Source organism: Panthera onca, chromosome B3 (genome assembly GCF_046562875.1).
Source record: "Panthera onca isolate mPanOnc1 chromosome B3, mPanOnc1 haplotype 2, whole genome shotgun sequence".
Classification (NCBI taxonomy): Eukaryota; Metazoa; Chordata; class Mammalia; order Carnivora; family Felidae; genus Panthera; species Panthera onca.
In genome coordinates, this window is record NC_138344.1 from 27,412,341 (window position 1) to 27,430,434 (window position 18,094).

General features: G+C 39.5%; 1 protein-coding gene across 1 annotated transcript in view; it reads right to left on the reverse strand.

Annotated features, from left to right (window-relative positions):
- OCA2 (OCA2 melanosomal transmembrane protein) overlaps window positions 1–18,094 on the reverse strand; it is a 496,949-nt gene that overhangs the window by 242,153 nt on the left and 236,702 nt on the right. The gene's annotated exons all lie outside the window — the stretch shown is intronic.

Consider the following 18,094-nt stretch of genomic DNA (forward strand, 5'->3'; position numbering starts at 1 on the left):
ATGTCCACGTTCTTGTATCCCTTCTATCTCCCCCTGTTACCCTACTCTATGCCCAGGAATACATCTTTTCTTTCAATATAGATTAGTTTACATTTTCTATATTTTCTATAAATGTAATCATACAGCATACATTCTTTTGTCTGATTGCTTCCATTTCAGCACAACTATTTTAAGATTCTTCAGGGTTGGTGTGTGGCTCAATAGCTCATTATTTTGTATTATTTAGTAGTATGCTATAGCATGACCATGACACAGTGTACATATCTATTCACTGTTGATGGGATGTTTGGATTGCTTCCATTATTTGACTATTACAAATGAATGTGCTATTAACTTTCATATACAATTATCTGTATGTACCTATGTTTTCAGTTCCCTTGGGAAAATACCTAGGAATGGACTAGTTGATCATATGATAGATTAATATTATAGGATGTTTGTGTTTCACGAAACTATGAAACTGTTTTCCAAAATGGCTGTAACATTTTACAACACCACCAACAGTATATGAGAATTCCATTTCCTTCACATTTTCAACACTGGGTCAGACTTTTTTAATTTTAGACATTCCAATGAGTATGAAGGGTATTTATTTTAGTTTCAAGTTGTATTTCTCTAATGACTAATGATGAACTTTTTTCTCATGTAGCTATTTGCCATCCATAGATCTTCTTTTGTGAAGTTTATGTTAAAATAGTCTGCACATATTTTAATGAGTAGAGCAAATAAAACCCAAAATAAGTAGAAGAAAACTAAGAATAAGGACTGGAGCAGGAATAAGTGAAATAGAAAATAGAAAAATATTAGAGAAAATCAATGCCACAAAAAGTTGGCTCTTAGAGAAAATCAAGAAGACTGATAAACCTTAGCCAATCTGAATAAGATGAAACATGAGAAGACAAAATTTGCCAATATCAAGAATAAGGACAATGACATGTCTATCAATTCTATAGACATAAAAATAGTACTAGTTTTTTATACCTGCCATAACAAATTGCCACAAGTGTAGTGGCTTAAAATAAAACCTACTTCTAATATCACAGTGTTCATATATCAGAAGTATAGCGGGCTCAGCTACATTTCTCACTAGAGCCTCATCAAGACAAAATCAAGGTGTTGGCAGGGCTGAATTCCTTTCTGGAGGCTCTAGGAGAGAATCTGTTTTTTTATTCTTTCAAGTTGCCGACATTCAATCCCTTACAGCCTTGAGACTGAGGCCCTGGAGCACCTGGGTGGTGCAGTGGGTTAAGTGTCCAACTTTGGCTCAGGTCATGATCTCACAGCTCCTGAGTTCAAGCCCTGCATCAGGCTCTGTGCTGACAGCTCAGAGCCTGGAGCCTGCTTCAGATTCTGTGTCTCCTTCTCTGTCTGCCCCTCCCCAACTTGTGCTGTCTCTCTATGTCCCTCAAAAAATAAATACATGCAAAAAAATTATAAAAAATTAAAAATTAAAAAAAAAAGACTGAGGTCCCAATTTCCTTGCTGCTGTCATCCAAGAGTTGTTCTTAGCTTCTAGAGGCCATTCAAACTTCCTGGCTCATGACCGCTCCCCCCCAACTTCATCTATCATCAAAGCCAGCAATGGTAGGTAAAGTCCCTCTCAAATTTCAAACTGACTCTTCTGTCTTCACTCCTACTTTTAAGGGCCCATGTGATTACACTAGGCCCATCTACATAATCCAGGAAAATCTCCTGGACTGAAAGTGAGGAGATGGACAAACATTTGTCATGCCAATGGATGTCAAAAGAAAGTGAAAGTAACAATACCTATTTAAAACAAACTAGATTTTAAACCAAAGACTGTAACATGAGAGGAAGAAGGGCACTATAATAAAAGGGACTATCCAATAAGAAGGTCTAACAATTATAAATACTTGTGCCCCCAACTTTATAGAAAACAAATATATAAAACTAATAACAAACATAAAGGAACTTATTAAAAGTAATACAATAATAGTAAGGAATTTTAAAACCTTACCTACATAAATGGACAGATTATCTAGGCAGAAAATCAACAAGGAACAATGGCTATGAATGACACACTGGACCAGACAGACTTAACAGATATATCCAGGACATTTCATCCTAAAGCAGCAGGATACACATTCTTTTCAAGTGCACATGGGACATGGGACGTTCTCCAAAATATACCACATACTAGGTCACACATCAGGCCTCAATAAGTACAAAAAGACTGACATCATATCATGCATATTTTCTGACCACGATGCTGTGAAACTTAAAGTAAACCACAAGAAAAAATTTGGAAAGACTACAAATACATGGAGGTTAAACAAAATGCTACTAACAAATGAATGGGTCAACAAGAAAATTAAAGAAGGAATAAAAATACGCCTGGAAACAAATTAAAATGAAAACACTATGGTCCAAAACCACTTGGGATGCAGCAAAAGAGATCATAAGACATAAGTATATAGCAATACAGGCCTGTATCAAGAATCGAGAAAAATCTCAAATAAACGACTTACATTACACCTAAAGGAACTAGAAAAACAACAACAAACAAAGCCTAAAGCCAGCAGAAGAAGGGAAATAATAAAAATTAGAACAGAAATAAGTGATATAGAAACAAAAAAGATAATAGAACAGATCAATGAAACCAGGAGCTGGTTCTCTGGAAAAAGTTAAGACAAATCCCTAGCAAGACTTATCAAAAGAAAAAAATAAAAGGGACCCAAATGAATAAAATCACAAATATGAGAGGAGAAAATAACAACCAACACCACAGAAATACAAATAACTATAAGAGAATATCATGAAAAATCATATGGCAACAAATTGGACAACCTGGAAGAAATGGATAAATTTCTAGAAACATGTGAAGTATCAAAACTAAAACAAGAATAAATAGAAAACTTAAACAGACCAATAACCAGAAAATAAATTGAATCAGTAATCAAAAACCTCCCAACAAACAAATGTCCAGGACCAGATGGCTTCATAGGGGAGTCCTATTCTACTGAACAGTTTGAGAAGACTTAATACCTATTATTCTCAAACTATTTCAAAAAATATAAATGGAAGGAAATTTTCCACTCATTCTATGGGTCCATCATTACCCTGATTCCAAAACCAGATGAAGACTCCACTAAAAAGAGAACTATGGGCCAATATCCCTGAGGAACATGGATGTGAAAATTCTCAACAAAATACTAGCAAATCAAATCCAACAGCACATTAAAAGAACCATTCACTACAATCAAGTGGGATTTATTCCTGGGCTGCAAGAGTGATTCAACATTTACAAATCAATCAATGTGATACATCATATTAATAAAAGAAAGTATAAGAACCATATGGTCCTCTCAACAGATGCAGAAAAAGCATTTAGCAAAGTACAATATCCATTCATAATAAAAACCCTCAACAAAGTAGGGTTAGAGGGAACATCCCTCAACATAATAAAGGTCATATGTGAAAAATCCACAGCTAATATCTTCAATGGGGAAAAACTGAGAGCTTTACCTCTACAGTGAAGAAAATGACAGGGATGTCTATTCTCACATTGAACATAATAGTGGAAGTCCTAGCCATAGCAATCAGAAAATAAAAAGAAATAAAAGGCATCCAAATTATCAAGGAAGAAGTCAAACTTTCACTATTTGTGGATATGATATTCTATACAGAAAACCCAAAAGACTCCACCAAAATATTTCTAGAACTGCTACGTGAATTCAGTAAAGTTGCAGTATACAAATCAATGTATAGAAATCTCTTCCATTTCTATACACCAATTATGAAAGCATCAGAAAGAGAAATCAAGAATCAATCCCATTTACAACTGTACCAAAAACATAGATACCTAGAAATAAACTTAAACAAGAGGTGAAAGACCTGTACTCTGAAAAGTATAAAACACTGAAGAAAGAAATTAAAGATGACCCAAAGAAATTTAAAAATTTCATGCTCTTGGATTGGAAGAACAAACATTTTTAAAATGCCTATACTACCCAAAGCAATCTACACATTTAATGAAATCTCTATCAAAATACCACCAGCAAGATGGGGAGGGAAGATGACGGCGTAGGAGGACGCTGGGCTCACCGCGCGTCCTGCTGATCACATAGATTCCACCTACACCTGTCTAAAGAACCCAGAAAACCACCAGAGGATTAGCAGAACAGAGTCTCCAGAGCCAAGCTCAGATGAGAGGCCCACGGAAGAGGGTAGGAAGGGCGGCGAGGCGGTGCCCGCTCCACGGACTGGCAGGAGGGAGCTGGGGCGGAGGGGCGGCTCGCCGGCCAAGCAGAGCCCCCGAGTCTGGCTGGCAAGAGTGGAGGGGCGAGACGGATTGTGTTCCGACAGCAAGCGTGACTTAGCGTCTGGGAGGTCATAAGTTAACAGCTCTGCTCAGAAAGCAGGAAGGCTGGAGGACAAAGGGAGGGAGAGCTGCTGAGCCCCCGGACGGCAGAGCTCAGCTCGTCGGGGAACAAAGGCGCTCACCAGCGCCATCTCTCCCGCCCATCCCCCAGCCAAAATCCCAAAGGGAACCAGTTCCTGCCAGGGAACTTGCTCACTCCGCGCAAACACCCAACTCTGTGCTTCTGCGGAGCCAAACCTCCGGCAGCGGATCTGACTCCCTCCTGCTGCCACAGGGCCCCTCCTGAAGTGGATCACCTAAGGAGAAGCGAGCTAAGCCTGCCCCTCCTGCCCCCGTGCACCTTGCCTACCCACCCCAGCTAATACGCCAGATCCCCAGCACCACAAGCCTGGCAGTGTGCAAGTAGCCCAGACTGGCCACGCCACCCCACAGTGAATCCCGCCCCTAGGAGAGGGGAAGAGAAGGCACACACCAGTCTGACTATGGCCCCAGCGGTGGGCTGGGGGCAGACATCAGGTCGGACTGCGGCCCAGCCCACCAACTCCAGTTATACACCACAGCACAGGGGAAGTGCCCTGCAGGTCCTCACCACGCAAGGGACTCTCCAAAATGACCAAACGGAAGAATTCCCCTCAGAAGAATCTCCAGGAAAGAACAACAGCTAATGAACTGATCAAAAAGGATTTAAATAATATAACAGAAAGTGAATTTAGAATAATAGTCATAAAATTAATCGCTGGGCTTGAAAACAGTATACAGGACAGCAGAGAATCTCTTGCCACAGAGATCAAGGGACTAAGGAACAGTCACGAGGAGCTGAAAAGCGCTTTAAACAAAATGCAAAACAAAATGGAAATGACGACAGCTCGATTTGAAGAGGCAGAGGAGAGAATAGGTGAACTAGAAGATAAAGTTATGGAAAAAGAGGAAGCTGAGAGAAAGAGAGATAAAAAAAATCCAGGAGTATGAGGGAAAAATTAGAGAACTAAGTGATACACTAAAAATAAATAATATACGCATAATTGGTATCCCAGAGGAGGAAGAGAGAGGGAAAGGTGCTGAAGGGGTACTTGAAGAAATTATAGCTGAGAACTTCCCTGAACTGGGGAAGGAAAAAGGCATTGAAATCCAAGAGGCACAGAGAACTCCCTTCAGATGTAACTTGAATCAATCTTCTGCACGACATATCATAGTGAAACTGGCAAAATACAAGGATAAAGAGAAAATTCTAAAAGCAGCAAGGGATAAACGTGCCCTCACATATAAAGGGAGACCTATAAGAATTGTGACTGATCTCTCCTTTGAAACATGGCAGGCCAGAAAGGCTTGGCACGATATCTTCAGTGTGCTAAACAGAAAAAAATATGCAGCCGAGAATCCTTTATCCAGCAAGTCTGTCATTTAGAATAGAAGGAGAGATAAAGGTCTTCCCAAACAAACAAAAACTGAAGGAATTCATCACCACTAAACCAGCCCTGCAAGAGATCCTAAGGGGAATCCTGTGAGACAAAGTACCAGAGACATCGCTACAAGCATAAAACATACAGACATCACAATGACTCTAAACCTGTATCTTTCTATAATAACACTGAATGTAAATGGATCAAATGCGCCAACCAAAAGACATAGGGTATCAGAATGGATAAAAAAACAAGACCCATCTATTTGCTGTCTACAAGAGACTCATTTTAGATCTGAGGACACCTTTAGATTGAGAGTGAGGGGATGGAGAACTATTTATCATGCTACTGGAAGCCAAGAGAAAGCTGGAGTAGCCATACTTATATCAGACAAACTAGACTTTCAATTAAAGGCTGTAACAAGAGATGAAGAAGGGCATTATATAATAATTACAGGGTCTATCCATCAGGAAGAGCTAACAATTATAAATGTCTATGCGCCGAATACCGGAGCCCCCAAATATGTAAAACAACTACTCATAAACATAAGCAACCTTATTGATAAGAATGTGGTCATTGCAGGGGACTTTAACACCCCACTTACAGAAATGGATAGATCATCTAGACACACGGTCAATAAAGAAACAAGGGCCCTGAATGATACATTGGATCAGATGGACTTGACAGATATATTTAGAACTCTGCATCCCAAAGCAACAGAATATACTTTCTTCTCGAGTGCACATGGAACATTCTCCAAGATAGATCATATACTGGGTCACAAAACAGCCCTTCAGAAGTTTACAAGAATTGAAATTATACCATGCATACTTTCAGACCACAATGCTATGAAGCTTGAAATCAACCACAGGAAAAAGTCTGGAAAACCTCCAAAAGCATGGAGGTTAAAGAACACCCTACTAACGAATGAGTGGGTCAACCAGGCAATTAGAGAAGAAATTTAAAAATATATGGAAACAAACGAAAATGAAAATACAACAATCCAAACACTTTGGGACGCAGCAAAGGCAGTCCTGAGAGGAAAATACATTGCAATCCAGGCCTATCTCAAGAAACAAGAAAAATCCCAAATACAAAATCTAACAGCACACCTAAAGGAAATAGAAGCAGAACAGCAAAGGCAGCCTAAACCCAGCAGAAGAAGAGAAATAATAAAGATCAGAGCAGAAATAAACAATATAGAATCTAAAAAAACGGTAGAGCAGATCAACGAAACCAAGAGTTGGTTTTTTGAAAAAATAAACAAAATTGACAAACCTCTAGCCAGGCTTCTCAAAAAGAAAAGGGAGATGACCCAAATAGATAAAATCATGAATGAAAATGGAATGATTACAACCAATCCCTCAGAGATACAAACAATTATCAGGGAATATTATGAAAAATTATATGCCAACAAATTGGACAACCTGGAAGAAATGGACAAATTCCTAAACACCCACACTCTTCCAAAACTCAATCAGGAGGAAATAGAAAGCTTGAACAGATCCATAACCAGCGAAGAAATTGAATCAGTTATCAAAAATCTCCCAACAAATAAGAGTCCAGGACCAGATGGCTTCCCAGGGGAGTTCTGCAAGACATTTAAAGCAGAGATAATACCTATCCTTCTCAAGCTATTCCAAGAAATAGAAAGAGAAGGAAAACTTCCAGACTCATTCTAGGAAGCCAGTATTACTTTGATTCCTAAACCAGACAGAGACCCAGTAAAAAAAGAGAACTACAGGCCAATATCCCTGATGAATATGGATGCAAAAATTCTCAATAAGATACTAGCAAATCAAATTCAATGGCATATAAAAAGAATTATTCACCATGATCAAGTGGGATTCATGCCTGGGATGCAGGGCTGGTTCAACATTCACAAATCGATCAACGTGATACATCACATTAACAAAAAAAAAAAGAGAAGAACCATATGATCCTGTCAATCGATGCAGAAAAGGCCTTTGACAAAATCCAGCACCCTTTCTTAATAAAAACCCTTGAGAAAGTCGGGATAGAAGGAACATACTTAAAGATCATAAAAGCTATTTATGAAAAGCCCACAGCTAACATTATCCTCAACGGGGAAAAACTGAGAGCTTTTTCCCTGAGATCAGGAACACGACAGGGATGCCCACTCTCACCGCTGTTGTTTAACATAGTGCTGGAAGTTCTAGCTTCAGCAATCAAACAACAAAAGGAAATCAAAGGCATCAAAATTGGCAAAGATGAAGTCAAGCTTTCGCTTTTTGCGGATGACATGATATTATACATGGAAAATCCGATAGACTCCACCAAAAGTCTGCTAGAACTGATACATGAATTCAGCAAAGTTGCAGGATACAAAATCAATGTACGGAAATCAGTTGCATTCTTATACACTAACAATGAGGCAACAGAAAGACAAATAAAGAAACTGATCCCATTCACAATTGCACCAAGAAGCATAAAATACCTAGGAATAAATCTAACCAAAGATGTAAAAGATCTGTATGCTGAAAACTATAGAAAGCTTATGCAGGTAATTGAAGAAGATATAAAGAAATGGAAAGACATTCCCTGCTCATGGATTGGAAGAATAAATATTGTCAAAATGTCAATACTACCCAAAGCTATCTATGCATTCAATGCAATCCCAATCAAAATTGCACCAGCATTCTTCTCGAAACTAGAACAAGCCATCCTAAAATTCATATGGAACCACAAAAGGCTCCGAATAGCCAAAGTAATTTTGAAGAAGAAGACCCAAGCAGGAGGCATCACAATCCCAGTCTTTAGCCTCTACTACAAAGCTGTAATCATCAAGACAGCATGGTATTGGCATAAAAACAGACACATAGACCAATGGAATAGAATAGAAACCCCAGAACTAGACCCACAAACGTATGGCCAACTCATCTTTGACAAAGCAGGAAAGAACATCCAATGGAAAAAAGACAGTCTCTTTAACAAATGGTGCTGGGAGAACTGGTCAGCAACATGCAGAAGGTTGAAACTAGACCACTTTCTCACACCATTCACAAAAATAAACTCAAAATGGATAAAGGACCTGAATGTGAGACAGGAAACCATCAAAACCTTAGAAGAGAAAGCAGGATAAGACCTCTCTGACCTCAGCCGTAGCAATCTCTTACTCAACACATCCCCAAAGGCAAGGGAATTAAAAGCAAAAGTGAATTACTGGGACCTTATGAAGATAAAAAGCTTCTGCACAGCAAAGGAAACAACCAACAAAACTAAAAGGCAACCAATGGAATGGGAAAAGATATTTGCAAATGACATATCGGACAAAGGGCTAGTATCCAAAATCTATAAAGAGCTCATCAAACTCCACACCCAAAAAACAAATAACCCAGTGAAGAAATGGGCAGAAAACATGAATAGACACTTCTCTAAAGAAGACATCCGGATGGCCAACAGGCACATGAAAAGATGTTCAACGTCGCTCCTTATCAGGGAAATACAAATCAAAACCACACTCAGATATCACCTCACGCCAGTCAGAGTGGCCAAAATGAACAAATCAGGAGACTATAGATGCTGGAGAGGATGTGAAGAAACGGGAACCCTCTTGCACTGTTGGTGGGAATGCAAATTGGTGCAGCCACTCTGGAAAGCAGTGTGGAGTTTCCTCAGAAAATTAAAAATAGACCTACCCTATGACCCAGCAATAGCACTGCTAGGAATTTATCCAAGGGATACAGGAGTACTGTTGCATAGGGGCACTTGTACCCCAATGTTTATAGCAGCACTCTCAACAATAGCCAAATTATGGAAAGAGCATAAGTGTCCATCAACTGATGAATGGATAAAGAAATTGTGGTTTATATACACAATGGAATACTACGTGGCAATGAGAAAAAATGAAATATGGCCTTTTGTAGCAACGTGGATGGAACTGGAGAGTGTGATGCTAAGTGAAAGAAGCCATACAGAGAAAGACAGATACCATATGGTTTCACTCTTATGTGGATCCTGAGAAACGTAACAGAAACCCATGGGGGAGGGGAAGGAAAAAAAAAAGAGGTTAGAGTGGGAGAGAGCCAAAGCATAAGAGACTGTTAAAAACTGTGAACAAACTGAGGGGTTATGGGGGGTGGGAGGGAGGGCAGGGTGGGTGATGGGTATTGAGTAGGGCACCTATTGGGATGAGCACTGGGTGTTGTATGGAAACCAATTTGACAGTAAATTTCATATATTAAAAAATAAAAAAAAATACCACCAGCCTTTTTTACAGAGCTAGAACAAACAATCCTAAAATTTGTATGAAATGCAAAAGATCCCAAATAGCTGAAGCAATCTTGAAAAAGAAAATCAAAGCTGGAGGTATCACAATTCTGGACATCAAGTTATATTACAAAGCTGTAGTGATCAAAACAGTATGGTACTGGCACAAAAACAGGCACATAGATTGATAGAACAAAACAGAAAGCCCAACTATAATTAGGGGTGAAAAACAGAAAATAACGAGCGTTGGAGAAGATGTGGAAAATCGAGACTCTCATACATTGCTGGTGGGAAAAAAAATGATATAACTGTTGTGGAAAACAAATTAGTGGTTCCTCAAAAAGCTAATCATAGAACTACCATATGACCCAGCAATTCCACTCCCAGGCATATACCCAAAAGAACTGAAATTAGGAACTCAAACAGATACCTTTATACCACGGTAACATTATTCACAACAGCAAAAAAGTAGAAACAGCCCAAGTATCTATCAACAGATGAATGGGTAAGCAAAATGTGGTATATATACAGAAAATGTAATATTATTCAGTCACAAAAAGAAATGAAGTTCTGATACATGCTATGATGTGAATTAATCATGAAAACATTATTCTCATTGAAATAAGCCAGACACAAAAGGACAAATATTGTATGATTCCACTTATATGCAATATCTAGAATAGGTAATTTACCTAAATTTGGAATTTACCTAAATTCATAGAGATGGAAGGTAGATCATAGGTTACCAGGGGCTGAGGATTCAGGGGAAGAGAATGAGGAATTAATGTTTAATTTAATTCTATTAGGGTGATGAAAGGTCTTAGAAATAATTGTGGTAATGGTTATACAACACGGTGAATGTAATTAATATCACTGAGTTATGCACTTTAAAATGTATAAAGTGGCAAATTTTATGTGATATATTTTAACACAATAAAAATAACAGAAGAAGGATACATTGGGAAATGCATTGTAATTTAGCATTCATGAAGTAGACCAGAAGGCCTTATATAGGATGCAGAGGTATTGGAACCTCATTTGTAGACAGAGGGAAATCACTGAAGTTTTTGTAAGTGAAGGAGCTGGAGTGGCATAATTTTTCCATGTGTATAGCTATCTTTGCCTGATTAGATTTCGTTACCTTTCTCTGAATTCTTCATAGCACCTACCACAGTTCTTTTTTTTTAAGGATTTATTGGTTTTTTAAATTAAAAAAATTTTTTTTAATTTTCCCAGTTTTGTAATTTGTTTCAGGAGGAGAATTTAGTGGTCCGTCACTTACATATAACACCCAATGCACATCACAAGTGTCCTCCTTAATACCCAACACCCATTTAGCCCATCTCACCACTACACCCCCTCCAGCTACCCTCAATGAGCACCTACCACAGTTCTAAAGACAATTATTGTTTACCTGTTCCATCATTTATGATGGCTGATTCTTTGATTGCTCTCTTAAAGATAAGATTTCTTTAAATTCCCAGTAAAAAAAATTTTCATCAGTTGCACTTTCCCTGGATAATGTTTTTCTACAACCAGAAATGGCATCACATTGTTTGCTCTGCCATATGGCAGTAAGAATATCTGAGTCAGTAAAAATACAAGTTATTGTTCCTGATCCTAAGAGAAACTTCAGTCAGGAAATAAGATGGAAGCTCCACTAGGACTCTCTACATGGTTCTATTTTCACTTAACAATTTGTAGAGGCTTGAATTTTCCTCCAGCCGAAACTCCTGTCATAGCACTCATCAATCCAACTTCAGAACAGGTTCTATATTCACAGAGCCTTGCTGTGTCATAAAAATTCCCTGAAATAACCTCTAATTGAATGAGGTCTCACCTTGTCCCAGCAAAGCCTCAATTTCTCCCTTAATTTTAATCATATTGTCTGCAGAGCCAGCAGCACTAATCCAACTGCCTAAGCACAAGCATATCTGCTTGGTAATGCCTGGTTACTTTACTGAGGAGTTAAAGTGGCACCTTCTAACAGGTTTCCCTGGGTCACTATTAGCAACATTCCATTCTGTTCTCATTCAGCACTGGCTCCTCAGTGATAGCCAGCAAGTGTTAAATGATGAAGTGGTGGGTTCTTTTATAATGTGCTGGAAGAAAAAGCCAGAGATGAGAACATCACAATTTCAGGCTTTACATTCTATTACAAATACTAACAATGTGACATTGAGACTCTTCTAAAAATTAAAAATTCAGATGACTGAAGATGGATAAGACTAAAAAGCAACATTACCTAAGCTCTATTTATCTTATGGAGCTTCTGTCCAACACCTTCCATGAATAAGCATTAATCTCTTACCAAGTGCTTTACCATTCCTTAAAATGAAACCTCTGATGAGGGGCTCTGTACTTTCTCATTCAAATCCCCCAACAGAGCCAAGTTTCAAAGCAAAACAAAGAACTAATGGGACTTTTCCCTCCAATTCCTAAGGCCCTGGTCAGAAAGATTCAACGGAAAGTAGAACAAGGTTTCCACCACTCATTAAGCAAGCGTCCTTGACATAGGCATGTGCTGGTCACCTCACAGCAAACTAGCCTGTGGGAAAAACAAAAACAAAAACAAAAAGCTCAGGCTCCCAAAGATTAATGGTTTTTCTTCAGCCTGCTGGGGACAAAACCAGGATTCAATCCCCATTCCGTGAGAACTGCTTTCCATTCTACCTAGTTGGATTCATCTCATGTGCTCAGTCTTTAGATGGAATGCTTTCACTACTTAAAAATAAGCCTTGTAATTCCACTTATTAAACCTCTCCCCAAAAGGTGGCTTGTTTCATGTACTCATAAATGTAACTCAATTTTGTTCTATCTGAAACCTTGCAATCTTTTATAAAGAACATATTATCCATACAGAAGTGCTGATTCCTAGGGCCACATGTATCCCAATGTTTACAGCAGCACTTTCAACAATAGCCCAATTATGGAAAGAGCCCAAATGTCCATCAACTGATGAATGGATACAGAAGATGTGATTTATATATACAATGGAACACTACTTGGCAATGAGAAATAATGAAATCCTGACATTTGCAGTAATGTGGATGGAACTGGAGGGTGTTATGTTAAGTGAAATAAGTCAGTCAGAGAAAGACAGATATCATATGTTTTCACTTATATGTGGAACTTGAGAAACTTAACAGAAGACCATGGGGAAAGGGAAGGGGAAAAAATAGTTTCAAACAGAGAGGGATGCAAACCATACGAGACTCTTAAATACAGAGAACAAACTGAGGGTTGATGGTTGTGGGGAGGAATGGGTGATGGGCTTTGAGGATGGCACTTGTTGGGATGAGCACTGGGTGTTGTATGTAAGCGATGAATTACAGGAATCTACCCCCCAAACCAAAAGCACACTGTATACACTGTATGTTAGCTAATTTGACAATAAATTTTGTATAAAAGAATGAAAGAGAGAAAGAAAGAAAGAAGAAGAAAGAAAGAAAGAAGAAGAAAGAAAGAAAGAAAGAAAGAAAGAAAGAAAGAAAGAAAGAAAAAGAATATAAAAGAAAAAAAAACCCATATTGTCTATGTTCCTTGCTCTGAACATTTTTCAGGAGCCTCTGATCAAAAGCAATACTGTTCTGATAAATCTATTACTTATAGTTAACATGAACTAACCTATATGTCTTAAGCCACACAGGATGCATCTCTAGAGAATATCTCAACAGTTATATGCCTCATAACCGCCCTTCAAACCAGGACACCTCACAAAAGGACTATGTATACTGGATACAGTAAAAGCCACTCTGCCTGCCCTGCTTTGGTGAGGTATCTCATGTTTATTGTCCATGAACTACCTAAAATAGGCCACAAGAGATTTATCATAAATAATCAAGGACTTTTGTGTTCACAGAAACACTGTGGTTGTCTGTGGAGTAGTTTTAGACCTACTACTGACCCTGTCCCGAGTCTCCAGGATGAAAACCCAATGCCTTCTCCTGGGGAGCTCATAGTTAACAGTTGTGTGAGCAGGTGGGACAAGCAGCATGGGATGAGTTGGATTACAAAGTTATAGGAAGCTGAGTCACCAAGAGGTTAAGTTCTATTAACTATGCATAGGGCAACTGCCTGGGACAAAAAGGAGAGGGTACCTTACTGCCTGAAACTAATATATAGCCTGCACAGGTTTCCTCTCATGAGAAAAGTTCTCTTCTTTCTAGCTTCCCTTCAAAATCAAGCAAAAGCAAGACCATTTTTCATCAACCTACATTTTCCTGAGCTGCTTAGCAATCAGCCTAAACTGTTTTTTCGCATCACACTCAATTGTGTACCAGGCCTTGTTTCTAAGATCTCTGTCCATATTAAGTGATTCAGTCCTCACAGAAACCTCAGGGGTTAGGGGTACTTAGGCACAACAGGTAACCACAGGTATCAAGTATTGGAGCTATGTTTAAAGCCAGGGTGATCTGGCTCCAGATCTGCCCTCTCCCTACTCAATCCAGGGAAGTGGCTGTAAACAACCCAAGGTTCTTTCTGTGGCTGTGAAATCAAAGCTCAGAGTGAAGTTAATGACTTCTTTTCAACACCTGGAAGCTTCCATGTGACTTCTAATCAGGCTTAGGAAATACCATGATTGCATCAAGTCAATAGTTTAAAAGAGCTGAAGTTGGGAAGAATAAAGGTGATTGAAATATAAGTGATTCTAATTCTAAGCATTTTGATTCAAACAAAGTTTCCACCAATATTGACAGGTGAAAGTAGATCCAGGAGACCTTGCTGAGCTGCTCTTTCCTATCCATGGTCCACTGTCCCAACCAACTCTCTGCCCCAGAAGCTGACTTGTGTGGACCACATAAAAAATTTCTCATGTCCAGGATTCTAGCTGGCCTTTGCCAAAGGAGAGCCCCATAGGAGATAGCATTGGGGTGAGAGAGGATTCCACATTCATTACTTTGGATCCCTCCCTACAGGGTCTTTCCACTAAAGGTCTCACAGCTGTTCTCAAGGTGGCCTTGTCATCACATCTTTCTAGTTACTAGGAATCTCCATCCTCTCTTCCTTTCTCTCTCTCTTTCACTTTCTTCCCACATCCCCCATCTCTCTCTCTTTGTCTCTCTCTCTCTCTCTCTCTCTGTGCCTCTCTGTCTCTGTTTGTCTCTCTTTTCCCCTCTCTCTCTGTGCCTGTCTCTCTGTCTCTATTTGTCTCTCTTTTCCTCTCTCTCTCTCTCTCTCTCTCTCATACACACACACACACACACACACACACACACACACACACAAACACACACACACAAACTAGCTCTAGGACACCACACTACCCTTTGTGGATCCTTCCACCTTGCCCACACCTTGGTAAATACCCGCATTACTAAATCCTCCAAATTAACAAGTTGGAGTAGACCATCTATTTTCTGGTAGGACCCTGACTGATACAGTGAATGCATCTATTAAACCGTTTTATAAACATTTTAATTGAACTATAGCATACATGCAGAAAAAATACACTGATTTTTTTTAAAGGTCTTTTTAGTTTTTTTTTAACGTTTATTTATTTTTGAGACAGAGAAAGACAGAGCATGAACGGGGGAGGGGCAGAGAGAGGGAGACACAGAATTGGAAGCAGGCTCCAGGCTCGAGCCATCAGCCCAGAGCCCGATGAGGGCCTCGAACTCACGGACCGCGAGATCGTGACCTGAGCTGAAGTCGGACGCTCAACTAACTGAGCCACCCAGGCGCCCCCCAAAAAATACATTGATTTTAAATAAAAAATATAGCTCAATTACAAAAGAAATACATGCATGTAACCTCCCAGGGCAAGAAACAGAACAATTATCAATATTCCAAAGCCCATTTAGATTTCCTCTATTCCTACATTCTCCCTTTCACTCCCTGACTCCTAACACCATAGACTAGATTTGCCTGTTCCTGAATTTTTTATACATAAAATCATGTAGTATGTACTCTTTTCTATGAAACTTTTCTTTTGCTAAACATGTCTGTGAGTTTCAGCGATGTGGTTACAATTGCAGTAATATATTTATTTTTATTTCTTTTTTTAATGTTTATTTATTTTGATACAGAAAGACTGAGCACATGTGAGTGAACAGAGGAGGACAGAGAAAATCCTAAGCAGGCTCCACGCTATCAGTGCCTGATGCAAGGCTTGAGCTCACCAACCTTGAGATCATGACCTGAGCCAAAATCAAGAGTTGGTTGCTTAGCTAACTGAGCTACCCAGGCACCTCAGATTTATTTCTATTTTTAATAGTATCACCCTGTATGATTATCCCACAATTTATCTATTCTAGGATTGACAGATATGTGAATTGCATCTAGCTTGAGGCTATTATAAATAATGGTGTTATGAGCGTTTTCAAATGTTTTTTGGTGTGCATATGTACCCATTTCTGTTGGTAATATAACGAAGAACAAATTTTATGGGCAACAAACTTTAAAGAACAAACTTTAGTAGATGCTGCCAAACTCTGTACAAATTTACAATCTTATCAGCAATATATAACATTTCTTGTTGCTCTACATTCTCTCAACACTTGCTAATGTCAATCTTTAAAATTTTAGCCACTTATGTGTGTATATATAATGGTATCTTTTTGTGGTTTAAAATCATATTTTACTGATGACTTATGAGAAAAAGCACCTTTTCATATGCTTTTGGTAATTTCAATCATTTCAATATATCCTCTTGTCTGTTCAGGATTCTTGTCCATTTTTCTATTGAGTGTCCTGTCATTCTCTTACAAGTTTATAGGTATTCTTTATATATTCTACATATAATTTCCAAATGTAATGGAAAGTATTTTTGCACATATTTTTTCACTCTATGATATCTTTCTCACTAATTTCTCAAAATAAATGGAAGTTTCTATTTTTAAGGTAATAGAGTTATCAACCTTTAGTACTTCCAATATTCTCTTTAAGAAGCTGAGCTGCGAGGAAGGAGCCAAGATGGTGGAACAGTATGGAAGTTTTTTGTGTGTCTTGAGTCCATGAAATACAGCAAGACCAACATTAGACCATCCTTCACACCTATAAAACTGATCTCAGGATTAACACAACAATCTGCACAACCTGAACCATAGAATTCAGCATGTACGTGGACTGGAGAGGTGAACTTGGGGAAAGAGAAGACGTGGAGGGCAGGAAGCCTCTTTTGCATGAGAAGAGAGGATGGAGACAGTGGGGGAGGCAGGGAAAATGGGAAAAGTACCCCTCCCCAAAAACAGCTGGAGAGAAAGTGGAAAATTAGAAACAGCCACAGGGACTGAACTAAAAAGGGAGAAGGGAGAAAGGAGAAAGGAGAGGGTTTAAATTCCATTAAGACTATAAACAGGGGAGCACAGACTCTGAAATTCTGCAGTTCGATACCTGGTGGTGCTCTGGTGGGAAGAGTGAATCCCCAGGGCCAGAGTGGGGTCTAGGAGGTTCTTGGGCCACACAGGGAGAAGTGGTTCCACTGCTGGAAGGACATTTGGTGGAGGCTGTGAGGCCACCTGGGCCCAGCAGACCCAGAGAGAATGGCCCTGAGAGAATGGCCACATTTGCTGGTGCTGGAACAAGGTCATTAAGGGTGAAGCCTGGTGCCAGATGTGTGTTGTGATTTTACATAATCCCTGAGGCGTTGCTGCTACACTGACTCATGAACTTTTTCTGGGGAGGGCTGGCACCTGGCTGCAGTCTCTGGGCATCAGCAGCAACATGGTCCTGCAAGAGTTCCTGGTGTGGCCAGCACCCACCAATTGCTTGGTGAGACCCTTCACAAAAGGAAAGAGCGGGTAGAAGCCACAGTCCCTCAGAAGTGGGGGGCTGGGGAAGGTAGACACATCTGAGACAAAACTTGGGAGGAAGGTGCTTCCTGGGGCTTGGTCATGGACAGTGTGGAAGTGGGGAGTGGGCAGAAGCCTAAGATGAAAAACAGGTACATGATTACTGACCAGGGAGAACAGAGTTCCGATATTAGAGACTGGGAAGCTGGGTGACGCCATTTTCACCATGCCTTCACATGTGCATACAAACCTACGAGTGCCACAACAATCCACCCCAGTAGGCTAACAGCACCATCTAGTGGAGAACGGAGCTATTACACTAAGCCCCACCCAAATGGGTCAACCTCACTTTTCAGGAACACAAGCCTTACTGCCTGCTTAGTTTATGG